Consider the following 11,693-nt stretch of genomic DNA (forward strand, 5'->3'; position numbering starts at 1 on the left):
CTGCCTAAAAGAATTCGGATAGGGGCTCTGTATCAAGAAGAGAGCTACTGTCCTGAATAATATTTTACATCAGAAGGATTTACCTGTATGATACGGGGACATTTGTTTACTCAACATTTGCTCTTCCCACCTTCCTGTGAATTGTCTTTCCTCCCTTTGAAGTCCCAGGCCCCTACCCGCTTCTTCTCCTTAGCTTAGGATAGTAGACAAGCCTCAGTTTTCTGACTTCTGGAAAGTCTCATATTTTTATGCGGCTCCCATACATATGAAATTTGTTTTTCTCCTATTAATGTGTCTCATCAGTTTCATTATTAGGCCAGCCAAAGAGCGTAGAATGGAAGAAGGGACAGTTTTCCACCTCTACATTTATACTGAACTCTTGTTGCCATTCAAGTTGCAAAATGATAAAGATCATCAAACACCTATCTTCCAGGATCAAAATAAAATCATACATATAAATAATTTGCAAACTTCAAAGATAGATAAATAGATATCAGATAGACAGAGAGAGACAGATAGTATCTTACATTTAAAGTTTTTCTAGGCCTGAATGTATCACTCCTTAATACAAACTTCTAGAGAACTGACCATTACCATTCATTCATCTGAAATTTATAGATTTGAATTCTAATGCTATGCTTTATTCATTTCATTAAATATATTAAAACCCTACCCTGTGCCATATACTAAGAACAAGCTCCTACGATGTAGAGCATAGAGTGTTGGATTTAAACCTTTTTTTTTTTAACTTTTCAAGTGTTTCTGCCTCAATCATGCATCTATGCCACAAGAGCCTAACAAAATACCTTGCACATGGTAGGAACTAAATATATCATATCTATTTGAACCCATGATTTTACCTATCATTCACCAGACTGTCAATGAGGCAACTGATGGCTATCAATAGGGATTAATCTGAGCAGTAAATAAAAGCCATTGTTTTAGAGGCTGTCTCCAAGCCTGCTGTATTCAGTTCCTTCTGGGATTTTTACAAAAGGAAAAATCTGTTAACAGAACATGCATACAGACCAGTCATACTTTCAAGCCTGAAATACATGTAGAATGCCTTGTGCCATCACAGAAGCCATGGATAATGCCGCAAAAAGTGTTGCTGTTAGAAACAAATTATACCTGGAGCTAAATCATCAGAGAAACCAGAAGTACAATTTTGCAGATAGTTTTGAAATGATATGGTTGATGTGAAAGTAATCTGGGTAGCTTCTATTTAGAGGTGCTGGAGACTTGTTAGGAACTCATCCAGGCCAGGCTGAATACCATCACCCACCAGAGCACATCTCCCTTGGAAAATGGGAATTTTACAAGCTATGCCCACTGTACCACTGCCAGTTTGAAGTCCTCTGGTATTCCTGGTGATTTTCACTAGAGTTTATGTCAGCAAAATATGACTTTTACAAGACTTGTGTAACAGAGAGTTCATTTCTGTCGAGGTGTAAAATCTGTCCCTAAAAGACTAATCCAGCAAAGGGGTGAATTGACAATAATACTCTTTGGATAATTAAAAATAAACAGTAAGACTAAGGACCTCCATATAACCCAGCATATTCATCTATACAATCATTTATTCATTCATCAAATAATTTTGAATTTTAGAGGCAGTGAATAGAATGATACAGGATATACATTGTCTCTGTCAAAATGGAGCTATGATTACAGCTCATGATTATAAAAATTCATATATGATACATGTTGGATTATAACTTCTGACCTGGAGAAGGAAATGGCAACCCACTCCAGTATTCCTCCTGGAAAATCCCACGGATAGAGGAGCCTGATGGGCTCTAGTCCACAAGGTCACAAAGAGTCGGACACAACTGAACACAGCACAGATAAAATGTTATAGCACTTGGGAGACAGCCGACATACTCAAAATACCCAAATCAAGCGTTGAAAATCATTTGCACCAGTTTGGTTATGTTAATCGCTTTGATGTTTGTGTTCAACATAAGCAGGAAAAAAAATCTTCTTGACCATATTGGTGCATGTAATTATCTACTGAATCATAACAAAAACATTCCATTTTTAAAACAAATTGTGTTGCACAATGAAAAATGGATACTGCACAATAATATGAGATGGAAGAAATTGTGGGGCAAGTAAAAGGAACCACCACCAACTACACCAAAGGCCAGTCTCCATCCAGAAAAGATGATGCTGTTTATATGGTGGGATCGGAAGGGAGTCCTTTATATGAGCTCCTTCTGGAAAACCAAAGGATTTATTCCAACAAGTATCGCTCCCAATTAGACCAATTGAAACAGCACTGGATGAAAAGTCTCCAGAATTAGTCAATAGAAAACGCATAATCATCCATCAGGACAATGCAAGACCACATGTTTTTTGATGACCAGGCAAAAGCTCTTATAGCTTGACTAGGAAATTCTGATTCATTGGCCATACTCACCAGACTATTGCACCTTTGGATTTTCATTTTTTTAAGTCGTTAAAAAATTCTATTAAAGGAAAAGATTTCAATTCCCAGGAAGACTGTATACTTGGAACAGTTCTTTGCTCAAAAATATAAAAAGTTTTGAGAGATAGAATTATGAAGTTGTCTGAAAAAATGGCAGAAGGTAAGTAGAACAAAGTGGTGAATGCATTCAATAAAGTTCTTGGTGAAAAAGAAAAAAAAAATTCCTAAAATAGCTGCACATGCTATCAATCTGACAATCTGCCATGCCCTAAGAGGCAAGGTCAAGAGAAGAGAAAGTAAATAAGGGAAGGTGAATGTTTATTTCAGGTTGTGTCACTGAAGAGTTCTTGAAAATCATATAATTCTTACCAAAGCAATTTTTGTCAAATAAATATTCTCATGTTTAACATACAGAATATTGTGTTTTGAGAAATTATATGTAAAATTCTTAGTGCATAGCAGTGCCTCATTAAATGATAGCTATTGTTATTGAATGTCTCTATTCTAGAGATTTTGCACATCTTCACTTATATAGCGACCCGTCCAACACACATATACACAAAAATACACTAGAATACAAGATGTGGAACAGCAAAGAGTTTCTCTCTTTTTTCTCCTGCTGAATATCCTAGTCCCGAGAAATGGTTCTGGTCCATACTGAAGCCAGAAAAAATATTTTTTAGTGAGGGAATAAATGAAAAATAAGATATACTGACTCCATTTTGAAGCTGAAAAAGTTTAAGTATCCAGACAAAGATCCTATGATATGATGCCAGTGACATAGAGAATCCCTCTGTACTTACTGCTATATCCTGAGACTAAAGGATCGCTCACTTGTGATATGTTCCTCTTGACCTGAAACGTTATGTTTCACTTTCCTTCAATCAACTGAAGTTCGATCCAACTTCCCTGTGCTTCTAAATTGGTTTAGGTTTCCTGTGCAAATAAGTACAAGTAGTTCATCGCTTCTCAAGGGATTGGCTCTCTCAATTTACAGTGTTCCTAAACATACTGAGTAGACAGGCAGATATTGCTTTCAAAAATTTCAAAAAAAAAGAACTAAAGAAGAAAAGTATTATTTAACACCATCTCTTCTTATTGATCCACACAGAATTCACTATATTTTAACAATACGTAGTCCTCCATATACTCCAGAACTTTGAAAAGTACTGCTGGTTATAGCTTACTATCTATTATACTTATACTATCTTACTATATTATACTATATTATACTATCTTACTATACTATCTTACTTATAACTTACTATCTATTCCATCATTTGTTTCATAATAATCAGCTCAATTTTCCACTTTACTTATTCAAACAAAATATTAATTTTAAACTGTTTAAGTCATTAATAATGCTTATAACTCATTTATTCAACAGGGACAGAATTTAATGGAGTGGCCCCTTAGAAAAACTCGTAAAGGAGACAAGGGAAGTCAAACAGGCAATCTTCTTGTACTTCAAGTGAGCAGTATAATACAGACCCTAGGAACACTTAGAAAATGATAAAGACAGCACATGATTAAAACCCATAATGAGAGAATATGATAATAAGTGTTACAGACATTCACAGTATTTAGAGATCAGGGGGTTGGAATGATCAGAAAGTTTAACAATGGAGGAGGAATTTTAATAGGAGACTTGAAAGATCAGTACTCTCTCCCTGCTCTCCATACTGATTTTCTAAACATTAGCCACAGCAATGAACATGGTACATTTAGAGAACAGTAAGGAACCCTGCTTGGCAGGTTGTTCAGAAGCAGCCTTCCAGGCACTCCCAGCAGCTCCCACCCATCAGGCTCACAGCTCACACAATAACTCCCTGTTATTTTGAACTGTGGTGTTGGAGAATACGCTTGAGAGTCCCTTGGAGTGCAAAGAGATCCAACCAGTCCATCCTAAAGGAGATCAGTCCGGGTGTTCATTGGAAGGACTGATGCTGAAGCTGAAACTCCAGTACTTTGACCACCTCATGCGAAGAGCTGACTCATTGGAAAAGACCTTGATGCTGGGAGGGATTGGGGGCAGGAGGAGGAGGGGATGACAGAGGATGAGATGGCTGGATGGCATCACCAACTGGATGGATATGGGTTTGGGGAGACTCCAAGAGTTGGTGATGGACAGGGAGGCCTGGCATGCTGCGGTTCACGGGGTCGCAAAGAGTCAGACGGGACTGAGTGACTGAACTGAACTGAATCAGAGACACAGAGACTTAGGCACACCTCTCTCTCTTAATGCTTATGTTTGGTAGTAAGAATAGGAAACAGGAGTCCAGAATGGTGGTGGCTGAAAGACAAGGAAGGGAAAAGCCCATGAAAATAGAACTAAGGAAGGTCCGAGGACAGGAGTGAGGACCTCAGGTAGAACAAACAGCACTCCTGGCTAGACAAATTTACATAGGGCAGGTCCAGGGGGAGGAAAAAGCATATAAAAAGAGGAGTCAAAGAGCCGGGGGTCTCTCTCTCTCCCACGCACGCACGCTGGTTTTTTTTTTCTCTCTCTCTCCTCTTCGCGTCTTTTGGGTCAGCATGCCCTCATGCCTCAAGGATGTATTTTCCTTTATTTTCTAGATAAAACTGAGGGAGCTGTAACACTGTCCGAGAGCTGTGATGCACCAAGGGATTTAACGTCCGTTGCCTCAAATTTTGTTGTGACAAGACAGAACCAAGGAAAATAACCCACTCCCCTGACACTTAGACCCTGCCAAAGAGTCAAGGAGGAGTGTTTGGGGGTACTGCACTTCATTTAGTACCATTTCACAGAAAGTCCATATGAGTAGGTATGATACCCTTAATGGGAAATTCTTGACTACCTCAAATCATCCACTTATAAGCACTAGAATAAGAACAAGTTTTAAGAAGAATATTTACTACAAAAATTAAATGGAGACTTATGCATGAGTTGATATTCCTGCAAAAGCTTAACAATTCTTCAGTTCAGTTCAGTTCAGTTGCTCAGTCGTGTCTGACTCTTTGTGACCCCATGAATCTCAGCACGCCAGGCCTCCCTGTCCATCACCAACTCCCGGAGTTTACTCAAACTCATGTCCATCGAGTTGGTGATGCCATCCAACCATCTCATCCTCTGTTGTCCCCTTCTCCTCCGGCCCCCAATCTCTCCCAGCATCAGGGTCTTTTCCAATGAGTCAGCTCTTCGCATGAGGTGGTCAAAGTACTGGAGTTTCAACTTCAGCATCAGTCCTTCCAATGAACACCCAGGACTGACCTCCTTTAGGATGGACAGGTTGGATCTCCTTATTCTTAGAGATAGACTAATACGTGCCTGGGAAACTCCATGGACCAAATACAACAAGCTAACTGAAGACAACATTTTCATAGTCAGTCTTTGTTAAGAAGAATCATAAATTATCAACACAAAGAATAAAGTAATATGATTTTGCATACTGCAAAAAAATGTGCACAGAGAATATGTGAGAGGAAAAAATATGAAATAGCTCCTTGTAAAGGACAAAAGCAGTTGTGATAGGAAAAAGTATAACTAGATGCTTAGTTGACTTTCACCAAGGATCTAGCTAGCTTTAGAATTGTCTCCAGATATTGACTGGAGTCCTGTCATTATGATAGATATTTCATTAACAGTCCAAAAAAAAAAAAAAGAGGAAGAGTCAGGAAATCATCTAACCCCAAAGTAGGAGTCAGGAGTCTTATGTGATGATCTGCTGACAATAAATCCTAACAAGTGCTAACACCATATCAGTTCATTTCAAAAGATCCCTAAATCTCCATTTGGAAGTCTACTTTAGATTTTCCCCACAACACTTCCCTCTTTTCTTTCTTTTCTCCAGTTGTTCTCTTTTTTACTCAGTTACCTACGTCAAGAACATACAAGCAAGAATGTCACTCCACTCCAAGAGCTCACTTATATAAGATTTAAGTCACACAGTCCCCTAAGTCTCTCTGACTCAGGTTCTGTAATTTCATGATAATGTATGCAGATAGAGCTCTGTGGCCCTAAGAATATTTAAGCAGGCCAGGCTTGTCATTGTATACAAGTTTCTTTTCTGCCTTCCTGCTGTGCTGTGTTCTCAAATTACTCATTTCTCTTATGTCTTCTCTACTCTCCCTGTGGTCAAAAGTTTCTCCCAAAAGGGAGTCAGTTATTAGTCATTTATACCTCTTCTGAATCTAATTAAAAACAATATGCATCTCAGGATAATTACAATGTAAGCTCATCAAAGTAATATGTTGAAAGGCTTGACATACAGGTAAGGATTCTAAACGACAAGTAGTGGAAAAGATCTTTTCAAGGAGTCTTTTTTTCTTTTTTTAATTGGAGGATAATTGCTTTATAATTTTGTGTTGGCCTCTGACATACATTAACATGAATCAGCCACAGGTGTACATATGTCCCCCTCTCCTGAATCCCCCTCCCAGCTCTCTCCTCGTCTCACTCCTCTAGGTTGTCACAGAGCACTGAGAATCTCTTCAGAAATCACATTTTCCATCCATCTGCTTCTGGTGAAAAATACAGTGGAATTCACAGTCCTCTCTTTTTCTTCTCATCTGAGTCAGAACTGCAGACAGCATCCTTCCTTACTAAGTTTTCAGTTACATATATCTATTCACAGTTAACACCTGTCTGTCAGGCAAGTGTTGCACTCCTGGGAGGCACACCCAGGGGTTGGGGAGAAATCTATTCCAAAGGGATCATATTCTTTATTAACATAACACCACCCCTTCCTGGGACTCTACAGATTCCCTACGGGACATGTACTCACAATGCCTTGCTATGTCAGACTTTTCAATCACTTTTTTTAAAAAAAGAAAGAAAAGAAAAAGGAAAGAGAGAAGTAGTATCCATATCCTAATAAGCATTTCTTCAATACCTTTTGCATCTTCTGTGGTCCCCACTGGCAGGGGTGGGGACTGGGAGGAAGGGGTAGGAGTCAAATATGTAGTGTGCACATTTGTGAGAAATTCTCTGTTCTTATAAGCTTGAAATATAGATTTGTCACTTTTTAAAGTGATTTTCCTATATAATCACTTCCCTGGTGGCTCAGATGGTAAAGCGTCTGCCTATAGTGCAGGAGACCCAGGTTCAATCCCTGGGTCAGGAAGATCTCCTGGAGAAGGAAATGGCAACCCACTCCAGTATTCTTGCCTGGAAAAGCGCATGGATGGAGAAGCCTGGTGGGCTACAAGTCCAAGGGTTTGCAAAGAGTCGGGCACGACCGAGCGACTTCACTTTCACTTTCCTAAATAATAGTAAAGAAAATGGAAACTCAAAGTAGGGGCAGTGAACTCGGGGCTTAAGTGCTCAGTTGTGTCTGACTGTTCCTGACACCGTGAACTGTAGACCCCCAGGGTCCTCTGTCCATGGAATTTTCCAGGCAAGAATACCGACGTGGGTTGCCATTTTGTACTCCATGGGATCTTCCTGACCCAGGGATCAAACCTGCATCTCTTGTGTCTCTTGCATTGGCAGGAAGATAGTTTACCTCTGTACCACATGACTGAACCTGGACCATCTTCCCTCCCACTACCCCCAAAAATACTCCTTTGTACTAGTTTCATCTGTACTATAGGCATCCAGAAATCAGATCTAATGTAATATTCATTTTCATTCCCCTAAAGTCATGCCTCCAGGTACAAGCAAGGGCCTCAATAAAAAATTCCTTTAAAAAATATTTTTTAACGGAGAAATGCTGCTTCAAACAGAAGGCAGTCTATTACATCCCAAATTGTATCTTTAGCAGTGATCACAGATAATCTACACGCTAGTATTCTTTTTATTTTTTATAACAATCTCAAAATATTGAAAGAAAATAAAAAACATTCCTAGCTTAATCTTTTAGAGCCCTTTTTGGCCCAGTTACCCATATAGCTATCCGAAGATGGTTTTGCTCCATGTTCAGAGCCAACTATAGGTTATTGTATTTCCTGAAACACACTCTCAATTCCCCTATAATTTAGAGAAGTTTTAGATAATGAAAATTTTTAAATCACACAAATTCCCTCATAAGATTTTCTAGAACATATATTCAATCTATATTCATAACCAAAATTAGGATATACCCTGAGTTCAGAAAATATGTTTCCCACTATAGATTGGTTTTTTTTTTTACAATTTCTGGATTAGATTGAATTTTAAGATAAAAAAGATGAGTTTCAAAAGCAACCAATTTTGGTAGCCATAATCAAATAATTCTAGAAATACTGAATAAATCTGCATGAGGAGATATTAGATATCCTAAAATAATTTAAATTACTGAAAAGAAACATTGACTTGGTCTAGGTCAGTTATATTATTGAAGTTATGCAACCACATTATTTGAATGCCAGTTAAATACAAACAATATCTAACTTTTAGACTACTAGATCTACACAGTGAATCATTACATAAAAGGCACAATAAGATAGCTCTGTGTTGTTGAGAGGTACTATTATATTCTGGAAAATATTGTTTTCTTTCTGGGTTTATATAATAAAGTATCTAGTGAAGGTTTCTTTTTTCCCATCTATCCAGTTATTCATTCAATAAATAAATTCTGAGTACTTATTTCGTATTTGGTTGAGTGGGCGACAAGGTTACTTCTCTCAAGGTAATCATCTAGTGCCAAGAAAACATACACACAGGAAGAACAAACGGTGATTAAAGTGATATAAGACACCATGTGTTAGGTGTCCTGAGACAGTTTTAAGAATCTATTGACATTTCAAAGGCTGGGAGGCTCCTTCTACCCAGGGAAATCAGAGAAGGACTTTTAAACCAAGGCTTGGTCACACAGTCTAAGTAGGATTTCAAGAGCAATGAGGAGCATTTAAGTTAAAGGAAAGAAAATGCAGAGATTTAGAAGTGAGAAAATACATGTATGGAAATGGTGAGAGATCAAACTAATTAAGTAAGTTAGAGCCTGATCCCTGGAGAGCCTAAAATGATATGCCTTTGACTATAGATTTCATTTGAAATGAAATGTGTGAATTATGAGCAGAGCACTGGGAGCTGCCCTCAGGAGGAACACAGACCACCACTGGACAGTTCTTCCCCAGAACTCCTGGAAGATCAGGTCTAGGGTGTATATTCCCATATCTACTACCTGCTAGGCACTCCAGGTCCTGGGGAAACATGTTCCTAATCTAAGGATAGAGAAAGACAATGGCAGGGGTAGAAAACTTTTCTCCTCTTCCCTTCGAGGTTCTTTGACAAAATAACTAAATTAATGTAAGACAGATTAGCAGAATAAAAACTAATTTAACTTTGTAGGTTCAGGTGGTGGTTTAGCCTCCAAGTTGACTCTTGCAATCCGACTGAGCTACCAGAAGACCCATAAGTACATAAGACACAAAGAAGTGACCAAAGGACAATTTTATATCTTTCAGAAAAATAAACAATAAATTTGTGAAGACTTGAGAAGACAAAGGGGTTTGGGTTTGGGATAGTAAATTGTGGAATAAGTAACATCTGGGCCTTAACTTCCCTACCTCCAGTGATAAGGATATCTTCTACCCTCCTGGAACTGGGGTAGTACATTTCACATGAGAGATTTATTTCCTGCTTCCAGGGGATCAAGGAGGGTCAGAGTACCCTTCTTGAACTGGCTGTTCCTCAAGTACCTACCTTTAATTCAAGACAAAATACCAAAGTGGCATATTTAGAGATGCCATATTCTACTACCCTTCATAGTAATAAACAGGTAGAATAAATAAATAACTAGAAAGATGTAAACAATTTAATCCAGAAATTAGACCCAGTATTCACATTTTAAGTGAAAAAAAAAATGTATCTGAAGCTCTTGGCCCAGTGTTTGGCATGGAGTCAAAGCAGTTCTACAATACACTTCTGCATTGATCTACTTGGTATAAACCATCTCTTCCTTTCCTTATGGTTCATTATTTCATTACTCAGACACAGAGAAGCAACTATTTGAAAAACTTCATAATTCTGGCACATGAAGGTAAAAAGCAAACTGTGTATAAATACCACTCAAATAAAGAATTGGTTCTGTTTTTACTGTTAAAAAAAAAAAAAACAAGGTGAATAATCTTTTTGTCATTAAATAGAGGAACCAGTCAGCTGATTTTACAATTTCCCCATCCTCCTACCAAATACTGCATCAGACACAGCATAGTATTATCTGCCTGTCTTTGATAGGAAAATGTGATTTCTGGGAAGTCATATTATTATTGCAAACTGAGGAGGTTTTTAAACAACAATCAACAAGTCTTTCCACACTTCTCTCAAATATTTCATTTCCTCTGAAGCCTGTTGACAGTTATCATCTGCCATTTGCCTCATCTGTTTCCAAGTTGGACTACAATATTTTGCAAGACGCAAAATTCCAGGACCAAGAAGCCTCTGTCGTGATTTTCAGTGAAGAAAAAGGCAGAGGAGTCCTGACAAGGCGCTCTCTCTGTTCAGGGCTGTTACTGGGCAGATGTGTGCTGTGATTTTAACAGCAGGATACGGAAGTCTAGTATAATACATGTGATCTTTATGATGTTTTCGAGGGGTTCGGGGTAAGCATTAGATATGGGAAAGTGTTATTTCTACTGAGTTTTCTGTTACACTTCGATTAAAAACCAGATATAAACTCAATATAATCAGGAAAAAACATCTGAATCCATTTCTTCATGGGTAGAATATTACCTGAGACTTTAGAAGGAGAGTACATTAAGACCGGAAAAAAAAAAAAAAAAGATGAATACGGTAAAACATCAGTATATCCGTGTATTAGATGTTCTCAAACATCAATATGCACCATAATCACCCAAGAGATAACTAATGCAATAGTTCAAGGAAGACACTGCCCAGGAATCTATATTTTAACAATTATCCCATGAATTTAGCAACTATCTCATATATTTAGCAACCTTAATATAGTAAGTCTCCAAAGCATACTCTGAGCTCTAATGTATATCCAAAAGCAAAAAATAGTATAGGAAATTGCAATAAAAAGCACAATGGTGCTTATTTCAAAGTGGTAAAATTACGGATAATTGGTATTAAGTGTAGACCTTGTATTAGGAATATGCTTTTATATATCTTCGAATTGTCTTCTATGGCCATCTGTCATTTTAAAATTTAAAAATCAAATAAAGTAAAATACTAAAAAATTAAAGACTTTTATTCAAGTTTGTTTTAGAAAAGACAGAGGAACCAGAGATCAAATTGCCAATATCTGCTGGATCATCGAAAAAGCAAGAGAGTTCCAGAAAAACATCTATTTCTGCTCTACTGACTACACCAAAGTCTTCAACTGTGTGGACCACAATAAACTGTGGAAAATTCTGAAAG

At 37.8% G+C, this 11,693-nt stretch overlaps 1 non-coding gene across 1 annotated transcript; it reads left to right on the forward strand.

Annotated features, from left to right (window-relative positions):
• The first annotated feature begins 7,443 nt into the window (after positions 1–7,443).
• TRNAY-AUA (transfer RNA tyrosine (anticodon AUA)) lies at positions 7,444–7,516 on the forward strand. Its single transcript has one exon. It is a non-coding gene; the product is annotated as a tRNA-Tyr (tRNA).
• Positions 7,517–11,693: the final 4,177 nt, after the last annotated feature.

The sequence above is a fragment of the Muntiacus reevesi genome, chromosome 21 (assembly GCF_963930625.1).
Source record: "Muntiacus reevesi chromosome 21, mMunRee1.1, whole genome shotgun sequence".
In the NCBI taxonomy this organism is placed as follows: Eukaryota; Metazoa; Chordata; class Mammalia; order Artiodactyla; family Cervidae; genus Muntiacus; species Muntiacus reevesi.